Source organism: Thermobia domestica, chromosome 7 (assembly GCF_964235325.1).
Source record: "Thermobia domestica chromosome 7, izTheDome1.hap1.1, whole genome shotgun sequence".
Classification (NCBI taxonomy): domain Eukaryota; kingdom Metazoa; phylum Arthropoda; class Insecta; order Zygentoma; family Lepismatidae; genus Thermobia; species Thermobia domestica.
Window position 1 is genome coordinate 191,945,814 of NC_137460.1, and position 21,904 is coordinate 191,967,717.

The 21,904-nt window shown below is 35.4% G+C and overlaps 1 long non-coding RNA gene across 1 annotated transcript in view; it reads left to right on the forward strand.

Annotated features, from left to right (window-relative positions):
• The window catches only part of LOC145688988 (uncharacterized), a 46,620-nt gene extending 25,902 nt beyond the window's left edge, over positions 1-20,718 (forward strand). Inside the window, exons 2-3 of the long non-coding RNA XR_014132050.1 lie at positions 11,233-11,350; positions 20,460-20,718. This is a non-coding gene — a long non-coding RNA (uncharacterized LOC145688988). The remainder of the gene's footprint in view (positions 1-11,232; positions 11,351-20,459) is intronic.
• Positions 20,719-21,904: the final 1,186 nt, after the last annotated feature.

Consider the following 21,904-nt stretch of genomic DNA (forward strand, 5'->3'; position numbering starts at 1 on the left):
CCGAGAAAACACACGCATACGGTTTATCTACCACAAAGCCCGCTTGGCGCGAGCTGGGGCCGAACCAAGAACCTCATGCAGCAGAGATGAACCTAAATATTTTCTAAAATAAATAGTTTCTAAAAGTTTCAACTAGTTCTAAACATACTCGCGTCGCTGTCAGACCAACAATTAAGCCCCTGTAGAGATGCAAAAAAGCCGGCTTTTTTGAATCGTTGGTTTTTTTTTCACATAAAAGCCGGCTTTTTTGGGAAAAAAACGAGAATTTTGGAAATTTTGGCTTTTTTCATTTTCATGATTTTTCTATCTAAATAGCTTTCTTATAGCATGTTCTATAGTCAGATAAGAATTCCATGACCTAAATGCGACATTTCGCTGTGAAATTCACCATCAAGATGGATGGAACACATGTTTTACGAATTAAAGCTAACATTCAGAATGTAGTATTTGAGGGCAATTTTTGAGGCTATTTAACTTTATTTTAACTTTTGAGTTATCGACATATTTTTTCTTCTCTAGATCATTTTAGTTTGTCATCCGTGTTTCATTTCTAAGAGCTTTTAGTATTCTAGCTTCTAGCGCAAAAGTTAAACTTGCCCGTTTTTCTATTTATCCGTCAAAGCGTACGTTTTTCAATATATCCGTCAAGCCATACTTCCACATTTCTGTTATACTGTAGCTGTGAAGTGATTTAGCAATAATTTTCCGAACACAACCTTGAATACCAATTTATACAAATAATCAGTAGCGGATTTAGGAAAGTACTTTAGGAGGGGTTTTTCTGATTGTTTCGTTTCCTAAAAAATTCCTAGTTTTATTTGGGAGGTGCTTGAAGTTTATGAGTACAGGCATAACTAATATTTCGTTTCGTTTATATGTTTAGCAATAATCTTCCCGATACAACCTTAAAAATCATTTTATACTGAGAATCAGTGGCGGATTTAGAAAAGTATTTTGGGAAGGGTTTTTCTTACTAATGTTTAGTTTTTCTAAACATTCGTAATTTTTATTTGACGGGAGCTTAAAGTTTATGAGTAAAGGCATAACTAATAGATATTTCGTTTGTTGCAGACATTCCGTAACTTTGGGGAACGGGCTTCAGTCCGAAAGACCGCCCCCTAACCTTCGCAAAACCGTCACTGCTGGTAATTAGTAATAATAACGATTTAAAAACAATAAGAAAGGAAGTCGGCCAACTCACAGTGCACGCACTATTTCTACATTCACAGATGGAATAAAGAAAAGCTTTGTCAGAATGGTCGAATGCTGGTTGAATCCCGGACTTCCCAATAGAAGCGCAAAAGCTAACCACTCAGTCATGTTTGTTGTGCATTTGTATTTAGCTTAACTTAAATATATTCCGTAGTCTTTTTTTTGAGGGGGGGGGGAGTTCCGTAATGATATGTTGAATCCCTCTTGTTAAAAATTCAGAAAACTTGAGGATTGGATAAACCGTAATTGTGGTTTATACACTCTGTAAAGAAAAAATAGCGATACTTGCTCGGATATGGTTTTCGCAACATACTTTAATCAATATGATTTTTTACATTAATTCCTGATAATATTACAATGCATATTCTTAATGAGCAGTTCATTCTTAATACTTGCGCCAGAGTTTCAGGCCTTTGACTTGAATTTAATGATTTTATATGCATAAGTAGCTGTGTGTGTTTTGAGCAAAATCGTTTATAGGAAGAGTTATACATAAAACTGAAAAAGATCAACAACAATAGCAGAAAACAAGAAATGGAATTTCTTGAGGGTAAGACATATTATGTGCAAACATCGGGAAGTACCATACACCAAACTAGTATTTTGTATGTGCACCATGGGCTTTCTGCAGTGCAGCGAATCATCGGAGCCCTTTGGTAACAAGGCTATTGCAAAATGCAACCTTGATTTCACGGAATAACACCCGGATTATCTGTTCCCTGAATTCTATTCTGTTTGAGATAGTTGTCTATTTAATCTTCTACTCATATTGATCCACAAATTTTCAACTGGATTGATGTCAGGTGAGTTTGTAGGCCATATGAGTTTCTAAATAGTCATATTCTTGAACCACGTATTAACGATTTTCGCTCGGTGACATGAAGCATTATCGTCCTGGAAAAGGAAGTAGTCCAAATTTTCTTCAGTAAAGTCGTCTTTAGCTGTTGTAAGAACTTTACTTACCAGAATTTGAAGATATTTTCGTGCATCAAACGATCCTTCACATATATCCGTTGTTCTGACGTCTTTAACGATGAACCAAGCCCATACCATCACTCAGTAACTGAGTATTTGCATCTCTTAAACAAAATCCTTGTCAAGTTCCTTGCTTGTTCGTATCCACAACTTCAAACCACCATCGTTTCCCTCTATTCTAAACTTCTTTTCAACGAAGAAAACGACGTGCTTCCAGTTGTCGTAAGTCCAAGTTGCATATCAACTCACAAAACTAGATATTGAAATCCTCTGTGTTTTGTCAGTTTGGACTTTCTACGTGGTTTCTTCTTTGTAATATCCTCTTCATACAGTCAAGACAATACAGTTGTACGAGTAACTGCAGTTCCAAGATCATGTCAAACTACAGAAGCGATTTTTGGGGAAATCACTCCTGAAATCGGCAGTGATATTGATTTCATTTAGCAATGTAAAAGGTTTCTTCTTTTCAATTGAAGTAACACGCTTTTACTTAGAAAACAAAGAGTTTTGTTTCAGTAATTTTTCTTTTTCTCAATCTGCTGTTTTGCGTATTTATTCATTTCTTTTTCTACTATTCCCGGCGGGAGCTCATGTGGTTTGGATTCCACGTTAATAAGTAGGTTCACGTCTCATATTGACTCTGCTGAACGGGACGTTAAACTCAAAATCAACTCAACTTTTTTATTATAAAACTCGGTAAAAATAGCGGAAACACTTTATATGGGGAATATTCTGTAGATAGCCTAGCATTTTGATTAATTCCCGGGACACCATTAAACAGGGGTTTTGCATTTACTTGAGTTTTATCGCTCCAAACTACATCAGAATCTGCCTTGAAATAGGAACGACACGATTCTTTTTCTTCTGTCAGGGCGCAACTTCAGATTCACTTAAAACAGAGTTACTATCTTGTTCACTCCCGGATATGTCGCCACTGAGCACAGAATAATCAATGTTATTACTATCTAACTCATAACCATCTGTGTCGGAGTTATTCATCAATTCTGCGATTTCATTATCACTCAAAATTTTGCCACTTCCTTCTGTAATGCCGCCGCTCGTAGAAGGAATATTCATGAATTGATCACAGAACAACTTGGGTGAACATGTGATTGTCAAGGCTACAATTTCTTTTTTCCCTTTAACATGTTCGTAAGCTGGTAAGTGTGTATACTGATAGATCTTGAGATAGAAATGGAGCCATGGCTAATAAGTGTCCAGGAAGATAGCAGGAGCTATGATGAGGCAACAAGTGACGAAAGTGAATGAGATAAGTAGATTAAGAGATGAGTTTTTGGATGTGTTACTTCAACGTTTTATTTCGATTACATTGAGATACATACATGCACGGTTATTATATGTTGTGAAAGGTTATGAGATCTTAAATACTTTTTCCTATTACATTCTTATGAAGTAGGCTTCGCGCTCCAAGCTTTCTGAACGCGACAACACAGCACAACACCGTTGCCACACTTCCAGTTATTGTATGCTGTTTCTTCATATAAGCGCGGGGAATTTAAAGGCTGGGCTGCAACATGGCTCTCCGCTTAACGCATAGAATATTTTCGAATAAACATTTTTATTTAAAAAATAATTACTCTACCAACTAAACCCTTTTTCGTTAAAAATTTCAAATATTCGGAATACTAGAGTTCCAAATTTTTGAACTGTGTTTTGTACGCTTCTCTACCTACCACGGTAAAGGAGATCATAGCCTCATACATTTATTTTAATTACACAAAAAGTATCAAGTGAAAATTGAACTTTTCCCAATTTACAGTTAATGAATGCATCTATATATCGTACACAGGAAATTAATAAAAATGCATTAATTATTTCTGTATATTTTAAAAATCAATGTACTAAGTGAGCTTCTCACTTCAAGGTTGTAAAAGAGAAGAAGAAAAACGTTACTAAATTTGGTTCCAAAATGCCTACGTAATAGTAGGACTGAATACGAAATGTTAAAATATTTCCCAGTTATATTTGAACTTGAGCTGACCAATTATTACATTTCCTATGTGGCAAGCAAGTACCAAATTTGAAAACAATAGCTATACTTACCTAGGCTAAATTATTTAGGCAATCCCTATCTAAAGCAATATATTATGCTGCAATCCCTTTTTGTTTTATGTGTCTTTTTAATATTTTCGCAAGCAAAGAACTAAATATTTAAAATTATTTTTTGTTTATTTTTTAAATTATTGAACTAATTGAGCTTCTCACTGCAAGCTCGTAAAACAGAACAAGAACGTTACTAAATATGATACCAAAATGACGCCGAAATTAGCCTTGCGAACGCGACTTCCCTTTGCCAATTGCATATGTAGGAAAGGCCGGTTACGTAATGAGACGCGACTAACCACGTGGGCATACCGGTGTCCTGTAACAGGAAGTCTGGCTTCAGAGTTTTGTATTAATGCTTTAATCAGCTGGTAGCAGTTCCCAATGCACAATACAGCGATCAGTGCACAAAACAATCAGAAAAGCTATCTTCTACTGTGAGAAATTTACGGCTATTATTATTTTCGGAACAAAGAAAAAACATATTCTTAGCACCATTAAAATTATCGAAAACTACACATAATAATTGAATCTCTGACAACGCATTTTAATTTTTTTAGTTTAAGGACTCACAATTATACTTTAGGTTAAGAAAGAACGATAATGGAAGAATTGGTGGAGTGAGAAATTGGGAGAAAATGAGAGGACATAATATTGCCCACCACGAACTTAGTTAAGAATCGAACCAAGGATCCCACGCACCAAAGGTAAGTGCTCTATAACTGAGCTATCATGTCTCCCAAATAGCAGGCACTGGTCTGCTGAAAGGAACTTTGTACCCACCCTGAACTTCATCGGGGACGCTGCAATACTCACAGAACTGCAGAATGAGATATGCTCCGCGCTGCGCGCATAAGAGTCATACCATCTTGTTGAGCTCTACGAAATTGATTAAATCGAAATTATGAGTGTCCTCTATCTTTACGTGGAGAATACAAAAAATCTACAACTCAGCACAAATTGCAGTTGTCCTATTTTAGACAAAAACCTCCTCTAGCTAGAAAAAGTTTGCAGCCGCGGCTATTTAATTTCTGTTATGTTAAATGGGAATTGCAAAAATATGCCAGTCTTATAAAAATCTCTACATGTAAGGTTGCAATTTTTGCTATATTACATAGGGGTTAAATGGTGCAATAATTCATTCTCTTTTATTAGCTCTGCAATGTTACATAGGGTTAAAAGAAAGTGGCCGTCGCGATTTGGGATTTTAAAACTTTTACATGCAACTAAAAGTGCTTGTCACCTAAGGATTATTCAGAATACCTCATAACTTAAAAAGTCACGTGCATGTTTACAATGTAATTCAACAGAATAGTTATTTCGCCCATTTCAAGACTATCCTTTAGGCTGTGGTAATGGATGAAGAAAAGCATATACATGAACTAAATTTACGAAATATCATTATGACTAAAAAGTTGCCTCAAATACTCTTGGATATATCAGTTCGGTATGCCGGAGATAAATTGGCCATGAGATGAGTAGTTTGGTATAATTAGTTGGAAGGAATTATATGGTTTGAAAGGTATATTCCACTTCAGATAATACATTTTACGAGTAATTAGAAGAATGTCAATTAAATTTGGACATTACCAGATTTTTGTCTGATTTTTAGGATGTAGAAAGGCAAGTAAACCTGGATAGTGAAACGTTATCATCGTTAGTAACTTGGAAGCGAGAGTTGGCTTAATAACAACTCATGCACATTTCAGAAAATGACTTCAAAAATACGAAACTAAAATAAATGTATTTCCCCTCGAGTGCACTATTTGAATGTGAGCAGAATTAGTTTTGCAATTTTCATATATAGATTTGGACTTTAGAAGGCAACTATTCGAATGCCAGGAAAATTTAATTTAAGAAAAAGGCGTGTTGCAGTATATTTCATACTACTAAAATACACACATCAATAGGGTACTTTTTAACATACGTTTTGTAACTAAGATATTAGCTAATCCAGAATAGAAAAATACCATACGATTGTAAAGTAAATTACTTAGTTAACTAATTTTACACAACTAAAATCCTTTCTTTATGAATTTTAAAGTTTTTCCATCGCAACGTTCTAGATTTCTCGTTGAATATTCCTTCATTATAGTAATTTTTATGGAATTATATTAAATGTAAGTGGACTGTGCACAGAAATATCTGGTATTTTTGTGCAGTAATATCAAAGGTATGCGCGATTACCATTTGTAATGTATAATAAAAATTAAAAGAAAAGAAGTAAAATAATGGGATACATAATCTAGTTAACTATTATTCGCATTGTACAAGTAGCTGGGCATAGAGTAGTGTATCAGTACAAACATTTACTGTCATTCTTGATCTTGTTTGGATGTGAATTCTATCTTTATCAACATCTGCTTCATGTTCCCTGTAAGAGGTGTCCTAGGGAGAGGAGGAGCAAACCTCGGAGCCACGGAGTATATATATATTTGGAAGTAACTGCTCAGAAGAAGCATTCCAATGTTTGCACTCGTAGGATATATGCTATTCAGTATTAGGCGTTATCTTAAATATATGCTGAAATGCTGGAAACTGTACAAGTTACAGTGAAATAATAAGACAAAATGGACAGCTGAAGTATTACATAAATAAGGTACGACTTCTTTTACATTAATATTTTTTCCATTTGCATATAAAACTGAAAATAAACGCAGGAATAAACAATATCATTATGATAAACAACTTTACGCGGTTCTAACTGTATCAGTTTTAATTTACGTCTTCCAAAATGTTGCTGAAACCTATAAAACTTTTAAAAATATCAGATCATTATTAGTATAAAGCACAAACAATATGTTTGGGGTGAGATTACAAATCACACAGTAATTTATTTTGAAATATTTGTTGCATAAAAGGAACAAAGCAACATACATTTTAGCAAATAACATTTTCTCACGGAAAATTACTAGATAACAGTTTTTGTTATAGTCAAGCAGATCCATCGAACTAGTATGGTGCGTTAATCCTCTTATGACTTGATTTTGGGTTGTAATGTCAATATGAAAATAAAAGTTTATGGAAAAATGATTTAGATAATTATGGAGTTTTGTATCATGTTAGTCAAAGTTATTTTTAGTTGGAAATACAAGTATTTATTCCCTAATATGTGACATCTTGTCGCTGTCCTTAGGGATATACTCTTTAACTAACATATTCAATAATTATGTAATGACAAAGTACTGGAAGTATTATCCAAGAGATATAATAAGCTCCATCGTTTCTTCTCGTCCTTAGTCCTGGAGTCCCGGGCCCAATTCCCAGTGGAAGGTTATCTTGTTTTCATCTACGCAACTTCCTTGCTTTTACTCGTTAGCGTTCACTGAGCTTCCGCACTTTCTAGCGGAATAGAAAAGAAATACAATTCAATCAGAATTAGTATATGTAAAAGTAAAATCAAAGTCATCTATTTTTTTTAGCACAGTATGACTTGACCTAATGCAATAGTCATTACATTCGTTGTGATATAAAGGTGATTGAAGATTGCTCAACAACAACAACAACAAAAAAAAGCATGCAAAATAGTCCTTTAAATACGCGTAAGAAATGATGTGAAACACAAGAAAATTTAACATGGTTTGTTGTTATTCGTATCTAAATATACCTTTTCTTAAAAATATGAACAAAGAGAGTTCACAAATTTTCAAACAGTTTTCCTTGACAATTATATCGTGGGTTAAGAGATCTTTGTTGAACTATATGTTTCTTCGATGGAAAGCTTCGATACCTTATTTTAACAACAGCACAGAAATAATAGAAATTTATTTTTTTACCCTAAGTACATTCAAAGTACCATAAAATGCTCTTTTACAATATTTTTTAAATGATGTAACAATTAGTTAAACTAATGAGACACAGAAGTTGATTTTTGAAATAAATAGATATTACAAGATAGGCCTACATAATTTCTTTAAAGCTTATGATTTCCATAACTAGTACTCAAAATAATTACAGTATTTGCAAAGTATTTTGCTCTCAAAATAACTCAATGATAATATGGTTAATGACATTATCATTGCTTAATTATCACAAATTATTTTAAATTGTAGGAACTTTACATTCTTTTGCTTGGGAACGTAGTTCATAAAATACGTAAATTTCAAACTGATGAACTACAGGATAATAACATTGTAATATTATGTCAGAGAATATCGACAAAGTGTCGAGGTAAGAAAAATTCAATACAGTAAAATGTAATTTACAAAAAGTAAGAAGGCCTCTTAATAGAAACAGATAATTGCTTATTTTTATACAAAATAACATTTATTTTGTTCTTAATGAGAGAATAAAGTTATATTGTCTTTGACGAATCGGTGATTAAAAAAAGGCTCTAGTAAAATACTGTTTTCAGAAAAATAACCTTTACGTTTCTCTTTAAATATTTCAAGGTTTAGGTATATAGTGGTGACCACTTAATATTTAAATGAAAATTTACTAAATAAAAGTATTTAACTTAAAGACTAAAATCAGTTAGATGATGGATAGTTGTATTGAAAGTGGAACGTGCTGGAAAGTTTATTTAATTGTTAGTTGACATTATGAACATATTAAATTAAATCGGTAGAATTGTCTCTGATATCAGAGGCATAAGAATGGATATAATTCTTTCTTTCATGAGCACAAATATGATTAGTTAAACCACTAGAATAGTATGGAAAAGATATTCTCTACACTATGTGTTTGTAAATTAAGTTTGTATATCATTTTAGCATAATGTAACACAAGAAACACGTTTAGTCAGTTTTGAAGCCCGAAAGAGCGGTTGCAAGTCAGAATTGCTAAATAAATTAAAAAGTAGTACTAATTTTTTTTTAGAAACGAGCCAATGGTAGCTCTGAGATCGATTAAAATTTTTGAGACAAAAACCTCTGACTATCATATATAGTTCAGGAAAATCAATATATTCGTATGGGTCATTTTGAGAGAGAAATACAGGGATTGGACAAAAAAACCTAAAACGTTTGCAAAAGTGTAAAAATCATACCTAGTATGGTGTGGGGCCTCCTTTTGTCTCCAAACAGCTTGGATCCAACGTGAATGTACGTGTACAGCTCCTGAATCGTGGTGTGTGGAATTTTATACCATTGTTCCTCCAAAACATGCTCCAGTTCCTTAAGGGATGCTGGTGGAGGGTAATGAGACCGAACACGCCTTTCTAACTCAGGCCATAATGGCTCAATGATGTTCAAATCTGGTGATTGTGGACCCCAGGGAAGGTGTGATAGCTCCTAGTCATGCTCCTCAAACCATGATGTCACCGTTTTTACAGCGTGACAGGATGCCAAATCATCTTGGTAGATGCCTTCACCATCAGGGAACAATATTTAGGCCATGGGTAAAACCTGATCCTTCAAAATGGTCTCATACGCGTTAGTGTTCATCATTCCATGCAGGGCTATGACGGGACCTGCAGAAAACCACGATATCACTACCCATACTGTAACATAATCTCCCCCATGCTTTACATTTCTGAGCAGACACTCTGTATCATAGGGCTGTGACGGTGTTATCCATACGTAAACACGACCGGTTGTTGGAACCAAGGTGAAGGTCGATTCATCGGAACACATTACGTGTTTCCACTGCTCATAAGTCCACGTCTTGTGGTCCCTGCACCACTGGATACACCTCTTCGCATTTACTGCTGTGAGCAGGGGTTTGGCGATAGCGGCCCTGCCATGAATTTTCATTTTATGAAGTTCCCGTCGCACTGTTGTGAGAAAACAGTGTAGGCCGGAATTGCGTTTTGCCGGAATTGCGTTCTGTAGGCCGGAATTGAGCTCAGACGTAATTTTCATTGCAGTGGTCTTCTTTTCAGCTGCTACAATCCGTTTTAATATCCTCCGGTCCCTATCTGACAGGAATGTCTTTCAACCACAGTTGTGCTTTGCGGACGTCATTTGCCCATGAATTGGGTATGCCCTCGTGACATTGGATACACTGCCTTTCGATACCCCTACAATGTTCGCCACTGTTGCCACTGAAGCTCCAATCAGACGGGCACCAACGATTATGCTTCTTTGGAAGTCTGTCATGTCTCCCATTTTACCGCACCACTTTCACACCACGATATTCACAGATGAACTGGTTAATGCTGACGGAAAGGAAGGTCCACATGAGACATTGAAAACAAAAAACGATCGGCAACCGCAACACGTGTTGTACAGTGGAGGGCCAAACTTGCGTGTCCTGTAAGAAGAGTTTTTTTTTAAAGTTTTTTTGCCCCACACCTGTATATAGGTGTTTACGATTACTTTATAAAACTACTGAGATGAACTCTGATCATAATTGAAATCTTATTTGTTAAATTTAGTTACAATATTCGATAATATGCTTCCGATAGCATATGTTATGTAATTTGATATTTTCCGTGAATATAGTATATGTTGTCTACGTATTCAATGTAACAATAGATATAATATTTATTTACTTTTACTTACTGTAGTCGTGTACATTTTGTCGGGTAATGAAGATTTCTTTTAAAATTTTAGTAAAGAAAGGTGAACTGCTTTCAATCAAACCTACTAATCTCTGAATCTATTTTCTGGAGTTTACCTTCCAGCTCCAAATATCTACCTAGTTTTATGCAGTCCACATTGCAGTCCAGAGATATTACGCTGTCTTTAACTTTTATAGCGACAGTTGGAACAGAAAGAACAACAGCTCATAATAGAGTACATTTTTAAAATTTCTTAGTGAATGTGAGGTGAGGTTTTAAAAGGCAATTTTGAATGGTACATATTAAGAGCAACGTATATATAACCATTATATAAAACTGGACCCTGTATTACCAAATCAATTCTGCATAAAACGTTTTGGATACTGGTTAAAACAATATACTTACAATAGAACCGTTAAGAAGTACACCTAGATGCTACAGCAATTATATTTATTTAATATTTGCAGGTAAAAATATATCTAATTTTAAGGTAAATTGCTTTTCATTCAAGTAATGTATTAAATTTACTCTACTTTTAGCTTCTAAGGGCTAATAACTATTTCAGAAGATGATCAGATATATAGAGAAAGTTTTCTCTAAGACAGCCTTTCACGGATTGCCTGAGTTCGCACGGAAGAAAGAATGCATTCTTCTGAGGTAATAGTAAATTAATTAATACATATACTGAATAGGAATAAAATGTCTAAGCAAGTATAGCTTGCTTAGAATCAAAATTCGTTGAGAATATGAATTTCGAAAGTACAAATTTTCTTTAATAATGACAAATAATATTTTTTGGTTTCAATTAATACTCAATCTTGATCAACGTATTTGCAAGTAGAGGCGCAACATTAAATTGCAATATTTGTCGAATTACTCAGTGATAGTTTCTTTCAAACTGTCGATGATTCAAATATTATAATTGTAATTTCATGAATAACGTTACTATAAAGAAAGAAAATCCGATGGTCTCAAGCCAGCATAGTTTATCTCTATTGCACTGATCCACGGCTTTTGTCTCAGCACTCTGGAAGATTCCAATGTAATCACTTATAAGTACAGAACAGGATGGCTTTCTGTTATTGAACAGCCTCCTAAGGAAATATTCCAATACAGGAAGTGAATCAAAGAAGTGGAAGTATCTTCATTATATTCTATGGCTTCTATTGAAGTCTTTTACTCTCAAGCGTGTTTTGTTTTATGATGTAGTGTATAGATTATTCTTATTCACCTGGGTTCTAACTTTCAAGATTTTTATATCCCTAAAACCAACAAATATCTGCAGGAGTTTCTAGGTACAAACAACTTGGCTTATTTTGAAGTTTATGAAGCCACGTTCCAGCAAAATGAACACTATTGACCTTATCACCATCATGTGGTTTATTACTGAGTCCGGATTATATGTAAAGAAGTATACAGCTCTATCGCACTCATGTGCAATTCTTGTCTTGAAATAAATGTATCAATAGTAGTGTATAAATGGCAGACGATCCTGCTCGTTATGCACTTGCATCTTGAGATTCTTGTCTTCGGTTATTATAGTCTGCTACTTATCTTCCCTTATGATACATTAAATGTTTTAACGTAAGGTTCATTGTAGTTAAGGGTATATTGCTACCAAAACTCAAACACTGAAACAATTATTACGTAATCAAAATGTATGTAACATCTACCATTTCATATTCAAGTCATTATTGATAAGCAAATAGAACCGAAGACATACGGATGCCAGGCCCATACAAATGTAACTCGCTGATAAAGTTAATCGACTTTTGGTTACCTCATTAATTTATCTTCAATGGGTTTTATCTGCAAATCGCTTTGAACATACATCTTTGCCACCTTAACAGCTGGAAAGTAGTCTGTTGACACCTCACCTTTTAAGTATAAAATTATACCTATATATTAAGCGTGAGAAACCTATTGCAGGAGTTAAGAGTTGTTGATTGTATAGACTGTAATTTGATCTGTAAAGATTGGAAAAAATGATAGTTTCAAAATTCTTCTGGCAAACCCGTTCGAACGATATAGAATTATTTAGTGAAATTTCTATACCAAAGTGATACCTTATTACATATGATACATTATGAATTATATTGTTAATTATACAAAAATAGTCACTACATTCTAATACTGAAAGAATAAAAATTTTTAAAATGTCCTTTCCTTAAATATTACTACAATTGTCGTAATTACATTCATGTTAATGAAATAATTTTCAGATTAACCGGATCACTTTTCTCATGAAATATCAGAGGCATACCTGTAACCAGTGTTTTATTATTGATTAGAAGTGGAAATGCGTATTACGTAAAGATTCAAAGAAAAACAAGAGAACTTCTATGTCTGGAGTGGTAACATAGAACAAAGGTGCTTATTAACACATTCTGTGAATGTAATAATAATTTTACTTGTTGTAAGTAAAGTGATATTCTTAGCCACACTTTGAGACTAAAAATAACAATTAAACTAATACGGCAGAATTGTCCGTGAAATGAATATTTCGATCGACCTATTTCTACTATTACAGTTCGACAACAACTGCATGAGCTTTGTAATAGTTTTAGAATTATCATATCCAAATTGTGATCATAGTTAAAAATATGTTGAGAAAATGGAAGAAAATGCCGTAAATCGTTATAGATTGTCAATTTTGTATAGACTGAGAAAAAACAAGTTCCAAAACAAATTCGCTGCGTCAATACTTGTTTCTCATACTCAAATATGCACATTATGTAATCTAAGAAACAAACAAAGAAAAAAGGTCCTACGAGGTTCCTCGATGAAATAGGTTTCTCCACGGTGGCAACATAAAGATTATGCAGTGAACTTAAAAATATATTAGCACAGATACAGCACATGTTGCACTATTTTCAACATTTGTACCCCTGAAATTCCAATATTTCTCATATCATGAGAACAACTTTCGTATTCTGAAGCCGTAAAGCAATCTGCTGCCTGGGAGAAGACCCAGTGTATGATAGCCATCTACATTATTCATAACTATCAATTGCCTCACCAGACAGGAATTTCTTTAGCTTTAAAAGACATGGAAACGATTGGGAAAAAGATATATGCTAAATGATCAGTTGTCAAACACATCCCATTGGAGTGTCTGTAGAAGTTCGACCGTAATCAGCTGTTTAATCCATAAGTCGGTAGATAAAGAGAGAGAAAGACAAAAGTAATTAAGAGTCTGAAAGAAATAGGAAGAAGGGAATGGAAGAGAGTAAAAGAGGTTAAATGAACAAAGTAACATTTCCTACACACTCACTGTACTACAATTTACACTCAGAGGAGAGAGAGACGGATACAGAGATAGATAGATAGATAGATATAGATAGATAGATAGATAGATAGACAGATAGATAGATAGAGAGAGAGAGAGAGAGAGAGAGAGAGAGAGGATAAACATACAAGATGTTATGGTTCTGTACTTATTACATCATGTTTTATACCCCACGTGATTGGTAATCTTGATAAGTGATTGTTTTCTAACGTAAAGGGATAAGAAATATAAAAATAAAATATAATGAAGAAAAGTGATTAAAGAAGACGGAACGAAGGTGATGCAAACAACTTCGTTATCTGCAGATTCCTATTTGATATACTGAATGAGCAAATAATACAGTGAAATCTGTCTCTGTTGGCCACTATCGGTTCCATCGAAAAGTAGCCAACTTAGACAGGTGGCTAACTTACAGAAAATAAGTGTCATTTGTGTATTTTTAGAATAGGATTTCTAGTATTACTTGATTGTAAAATTTTAATAAGCAGTGGCACGACAGCTACTTATAAATAATGTATATAGAGTAATCATAAAAATATACAGTACTAGAAAATATTACTATAGTATGTTTAATATATATACATACCATTCTCTTCCTGAAAACTAGACTCGTACATTGGATTATTGGGATTGAAAACACAATAACGCAAGCAACCATGAAATACAAGCATATGTACGCAGTTTATTGAAATTGATATTATAGCCCACTGAGTTATTCAGATTGAACACAAGAAAAGCTAAGTCATAAATTGAGAAATTCTTATGCAATTTATATGATCTCTTTTTAGTTGTCACTGAATGGTGGTTCATTCCAGACGTATTTGTTTTATTCTTTTTGACAGATATGCACATTCTAATAGTGCAGTTAACTACCTCTTGTTAATGAGCTAGAAATGCTTCCCCCAGAACAAAAGATGTTTTGAGAAAATCTTGAGGGAATTCATATTTCAAAAATTCCGCTATATTTTGACAAGTAGACAGGTGCCAATAGTTGACAATTGAGATGGTTAGTTTTAACCTTGAGAAAGTTCCGGAATTACTAAAGCTCCCCACTCATGAGAGGAGCTAATATAGCTAATGGTTTTAACAAAACAGACAAGGTAAAGAAATACGTACAACCATTTCCTGAATTCCTGTACGTGCTTTTTCTTATTCACATCTTCCTTCACCACCCCTTTATCAAGGTAATCTTCTGGCCATTGACCTTCAAGAGCAAATCGAGGGAGTCCTTGCTTCTTTTCTCCAGTCACAAATACAGAACATCTGTCTTTCATATGGGAATTCGAAAGAGTTAAGAAAAATAACAAAACGGTATTTTGCGTGGCCAAGATACGCAGGTAAATTTATCATTATCATCATAGAATAAACATTACTTCAGTGTGGCCAAGTTCCAAGATAGACAGGTGGCCAACTTATAGAGTAGTAAGTAACGAATGTCTTATGTGAAAATGCAGGTTCAAGGCGAACTAGGCCAAGATAAGCAGGTGGCCAACTTAGAGATGTGATTAAGTTGACAAGTTTCACTGTATAATCAATATTTATAGTTTTTCACATGATATAGTCGGCATTTGTAAACGATTGACTCTCAAATAAAGAGGTTAATTGTATGTATTGTATACTTCTCCATTTTAAATTCGAAATCAGATATTTGCTGCTGTCAATTTGATCCCCATCAAACCGTTGAAATTTACGATATAAGAACATGCAAATACTAACAAAGTGGATTCTGTTGAGTGTATAATCATTTTACATCTTTTATTAATATGCGTGCATGTATAATCACAAATACATCTCTATTGAATTGAGAATTAAAAATATTAGCAAATTCATGCAAGTTTGTAGAGTATTTGATTTTTGATTATTTTCAATTATGTTAATGAAATGAAGTTAATTTTCGCATTGGTGGTATTGGAATTGTAGTTACTGCAAATGACTGTAGTCATGGTATATTGGACAATTTGTTAAGTGTATATTGGACAACGTGTTAAAAATAATTGAATGGGTTCCTTATCTTTTGTCTGGAAAACCACCGATAACGTGATAAGATGAAGGAAAAATGAAATTTCGGCCTTCGTTTAGAGCATTAAGAAAAGATTGGCTGGAAGTGTTATAAAGTCTTTCAGTGTTTATGTTATAGAATATTCTGGAAATACTAAATGTTTATATAATGTAAATAACTAACTTCTGAATTAATAAAGAATAAGGTGGGAAAGAATCAGTTTAGTCGAGAGATCTGTAGTTATTTGTTATTAGTGATAGCATAGTGTTCAAGTAGCCAGTTGAATTTATGAGTACAAACTGAACTTTTGACGTTGTAACAGGCCATGTATAAATATATAAAGTGAGATTCGTGAAAGTAGTGGTATCATTAGCATCGCCTGAAGAGAGAAAAGTATCAAAGTTTTGGTTCGTGATGTGATTACGACGAGTTAAGAAATTTGTGTGTCTTAGACATGCAAGTACAAGATTCACATAAAGAGTTAAAGTCACTCATCTTAGAACATTATGTCAAAAAGACATATGAAATAGCACAAAGATATAAATTTCACAAATACTTAAGAAAGAAAGATATATGTATGAGCTCTGTAATATTCCGTTAGTTTTAGTTCACAGTTTTTAAACCATTTTCACACTCCAAGCTCAAGTAAATTCTTACATTTCTTATTTTCTGAATAAAGAGCATTTGTTTTAAATGAAACATTGATACATTGGTTAATGTTTGTAAAATAATTTTAATTCCAAGTTTTACATTCCCGATGATACTATTTCTGCTGATGAAATTTATATATATATATATATATATATATATATATATATATATATATATATATATATATATATATATATATATATATATATTTATGGTATATTGATGGTTGTGAAAATTATGGCATATTAGACACGCACATGTGAATGGAATGATATTTATGCGCCATATTGGTTTCACGACTACGCATAGTTGATTACCATTTCCGAACTAAGAAACTTACTTTAATTGATATTTCAGTATGGTGTGGAGATTCCGCATCTCACACTTATAGATTCTATGCGGCGCCCTGTAAAGAAAACAAAAGTTCAATGCATGTGCACAGCATTTTTGGACAATCTATTTGCACTAAGTCCAAAGCCCATAGATCATGCATGCTAGAGAAACGCGATGAATAAGATTTTGACTAACTACACACTACACATGATCGATGAGCTACATGCAGGGCAAATGAGCAGTGATGCACGTAGTTCCAGGAAGAAGGTTTACTCCTTTCGACATACATGAGACCAAGCATTGCACTACTGAAAGAAAGTGTCAAGAGTTTCTGAAGATTTGCCTGCAGAAATTTTCTGATGCAGTGGTCAGTGCTGAGGTGACCTGAACACGTATCATGTGCTGCATGTTGTACCCAATGGAGTCGCACATAATCACACGTGGAGTTTAGCTGCCTTAACTTTCTACAATAAACACTAGCAGATTGCTTTTACGTCGATAGCGTCTTGTTCGTGTGATGACCCCCAGTGTATGGCCTGGTCACATGTCTTGTGGTGGCCCGGTAACCTACAGGGGGAGATAGGGCTTCGGGAGCAGCGTGGAAACACGCTTCACTCTTGTCTATCCTGTGCTAAAAGCTGGCAACGATCTATTTACTTGTCGGTGCAAATCAGGATAACAACCTACCGGCAGAGGTGAAGCTTCGGCTATCCTCCGAAATGGGCGACTAGCTCGTGCCATTGGATCTGGGAGAGTACGTGTGACCTCATCACGTCCACAGTGAGGTAGGTAGTTTCGACTGCCGTACCTACATGCGGAGGTGAGCCCTCGAGTATCCTCCGAAATGGGCAACTATGCCGTGCCCTTGGGTCCGGGAGATAAGGCTACGTGGTGGCCCAACACACATCAGAGTGGGTAGCTCGTGTGCCCAAGGGTGTGGGCGAATCCAGTGATCTAAATTGTCCTCAAAGAGAGTGCTATGCGTTCTCTTGGGTCCGGGATGTGATACCCAGTACCTCAGGAGAGCTGAGGAAGTGGGTCGCTTCTTCGTCCCAGGCTTACACATTCACTAGGTGCAGGGGCACACGACCCTACCAGAGGAGCCGCCACTCCTAAATGGCCATTGTCTTTACAGGTAGACAGTTTACATGAGGCATTGGGTTTGGTAATGTACGGTGTACCTCTACCGCAATAAGAGGTAGTTCCGTATTGCTTGAACGGCCCTACCGAGGAAGGGTGTGGGTGTCTCTTCTAATGGTGGCCTACACTTACCATTGGGTTTCGGACAAGTAGCGTCGTTACAACGTGTACATGGTACCAGAACACGTTAAAGATAGGTAGCCTTGTATTGTTGGGCGGGCCTACCAGGGAAGACACGGCTCCCAAATAACAATGTTTGCCTTGAGCAAACGGTGTACATCAGTCATTGGCTCTGGTAATGTACGGTGTACCTCTACCGTAACTAGAGGAAGTCCCGTATTGCTTGGACGACCCTACCGGGAAGGGGAAGTGTCGGATTCCTGCCAGTCGGGGGACCAAACGGAGATGGGGGAGGGGCCAATCATAGGGATCTGGGCAACGGTTCTGAATCTGCGAAAGGGAGGAAACTCTATGGGATATGGGCCGGCACCAAACTCAAATGCTGACTTAACACGTACCATTGGGTCCGGGATGAGATACGGGAGTATGTCGACGTGTGCGTGGTACCTCTACACGACAAGGCGGTTGCCAGTTGAAGGATAGAGGTAGGCAGGGCCGGGATTGAACAAGTCCCCTCGGGCATTGACTGGGGCCCCGGATTTGGGTTGGACTCTGCTGGGTTGTGGTCATACCGTGGGATTCGGTACCATGCGGAAGCTAATCTCAGGAATCTGGGTAACGGTGAGCGTATGGAGGAGGTGAGCTTGCCTTGAAACGCTGGGGCGCCATTCCTGCAGAGCATGGTAGGACTGACTCGCTAGCAGTCTGCCTCAACCAGTAGGTCTACTAGTAGGCACTCAGGACTTCGGTCTGGCCGCGCAGTGGGCGTATCCCACTCCCTTAGTGAATGGGGCTTAGGCGAGTCAGAATTAGGGGACAAATTCTGACGGTGCACATTGTGCATGAGTAATAAATAGCGTATTGAGGAACTACGGGCTGGGTGCCTTGTTTGGCGGAACCAGTCCATTAAATAGACCGAACGGTCGCGGGCATGCTCTCCATGCATGCAACTAAGCGTGGCACAGTAGACCACTAAAATCAAAGTGTTCGTGTGCTATCATTACTATTGAATAAAGTAGGACTTATCATATGGTACAGTCGTGTATCAGTTAGCACGCCAGCGTTGGTATTCATGAAACCATTTTTGTCTAAAAACTGACAATTTGCCAGACTAGAAGAATAAGAAAAGTTAATGCAAAGCCCTATCTGCCACTAGTCAAGTGTTCAGCAACTGACATCTAACTGTCGATACAAGCATGTCGATACCTTCTGCCTGATCCAGTGTTCATCTAGAGATGAGAAGAATACCATAGAACTCATTAATTTCATGACGACAGATTGTCTGTTATTCTAGTTTCAGAACTCCATTTACTGATCGTTGCTGCGTACAGTGGCCTTATGTTTATTGATTCCATACAAGCATACTGTGTTAACGACATACTTGATGCCAACTTCAGAATGCTTGATGTTTCCTATTTCCTGGTCAAAGTGACACTGCCTTAATACTACAATACTTCTTTCAGTTTAACTCCGAGCATCGAACCAAGTATGAGACTGGATACATGTGTGCATAAGTTACTCTACTGAAATTAAGAAAAAAGCACTGAAATATGACTTACCATGTTCCTCATTCCTTTCCAATCTTGCTACTTAATATTCACTTATAGTAATGTTCATATAATTATGTAATAGGAAGAAATTGTTAGTACATCAACTACCAAAAATATATTGCTGTAGTGTAATAGAAACAAAGGAAAGCAACAATCATTATGAAAATGTCTTACAAGTAGGCCTATATGATTTTAGGCAAGACAACAATATCTACTCATATTTTAAAATCTACACAGCGGTTTAAAATATGAAATTACTGCTGCATTGTCCGTCTCACTTGAGATATCATTACTCCTGTAGAGTGCTACAAAATTTTGATTTTTGCATTATTGTATCACATATCAGTATTGTAAGTTTTCGTTTAATATTATTATTTTAAACTCATTAAAATCTAAGTGTCATTTAAAAAATACAACTTTAAATTGGTTGTCAAAACAGCTTAGGAGCAATTTAGAGTATACTAGACAATGTTCTCCTCTTGTAATTTGTTTCCTGTTTTTCTAATATTTTAAAGACCAAACGAGAAATAAAGCTATAACTTTATCCATGTTCTGCTTATCCACAGGGCTCAAACATTTGGGTTAGATAAACGAATAGAATCCTTATTTTAAATCGTTAATCCGAATTATATGACTATTTAAATTTATTTTGCACATTTTAATTAACTATTTTTTTTATAACAGATTAATGTGGATTACTTTGTTTGTGGCTGGTGTAACTGTTACAGGATTCTTAATATTAGAATCTTGGCGTAAATATGAGGACAACCCAACTGTAGTAACCATTGAGAGAAATTACAATGAATGGAAAATTATAAAACCAGCAATCACAGCTTGTACCTCAAATGTATTAGCTAGAAGCTTGAATAAAGTAATGAAGGAGTAAGTATTTCTTTCTTTACTACTGCGGATAATAGGGTTATTTTCAAATATATATTTAATATTTTGAGCTAGTTCTAATAACAGTGTTTCTTAAAGTGTATAGTATTCCGTATAAGTGATTACTTTTATAGAGCAACAATTTGTGCTCTTCAAACAAGATTCCGTTTTGTGACAAGAAATGTGACTAATATCTAAAAATAATACTGGTCAACAATGATTGTCAAATGTACAATTTCAGTTGTTTCTTATAAAATTTCCTCTGCTGATTCCCGAAAAGAAGTAATATGTTTTCCATGACCCACATTTTTCCTGATAATAAGATTATAAAACCACATATAATATACGTGCTCAAACAAGATATTATGGGCCTTATGCAAGAGCGTTTTAGCTTTGTATTAAGAGCTTGTCTAACGAATGATGCAAATTTCCGTATTTAGTAAAACATAAGTGAAGTTAACAACAGTTTATGACGAAAAAGTCTAACCTCGAGTTTCATGTAGGTATGTCCAAACACTTTGGGATGAATCAAGTAAAGTGTTGCCTATTTTCTTTTATATTCATTTCTCATATTGTGTTTGGACAATCCTGAGGAAAAGTTGTGTTGGCCTTAACCTAGTTATGTATTTGTACTACATCCACAGGCGTGCGCAACCTGGGTGTCATGGGTGCCTTGGCATCCCCATTAGACAAACATTTTTTATGTAGAATTATTACAAACTGAGAAGAGAATGATCTACTTTCTGCTTCAGAAAATCGCATTTAACTTCCGCTTGCAAAATATGACATGTTAATTTTATAATAGTTAACAGTACAATTATTTTTTGTGAATTAAGAAAGATAAAGAATGTATGCGCTATGTTCGTAAGGTGTAACGACTGAATGTCAGATACCATTGAATGTCAGAAGAAGAGGTCTTTACAAAATAATTACGTATAAATTATTTCCCGTCTGAATGTGTGCCGTGCGTCGCTGACGCAGTAGCGGGTGCAATGACGCTATCTTTTCTTAGGGGTAAAGGAAGGGGCAGACGATATTCCATATGCTGGTACTTTAGATCTGGCACCCGCATTCCCAATGTCCTACGCACGCTGATGACTACATCAGCACCTTTGATGTTGAAATTAGTGGGCACGATAGACTAAGGGTTTGATGATATTTCTTTTCTCCTCCCTAGTATATTACATTCATTAAGGTTGTAGTAATATGTTTACAACGACAGTTGTAAAAACTGTGTAATGTTAAAACAG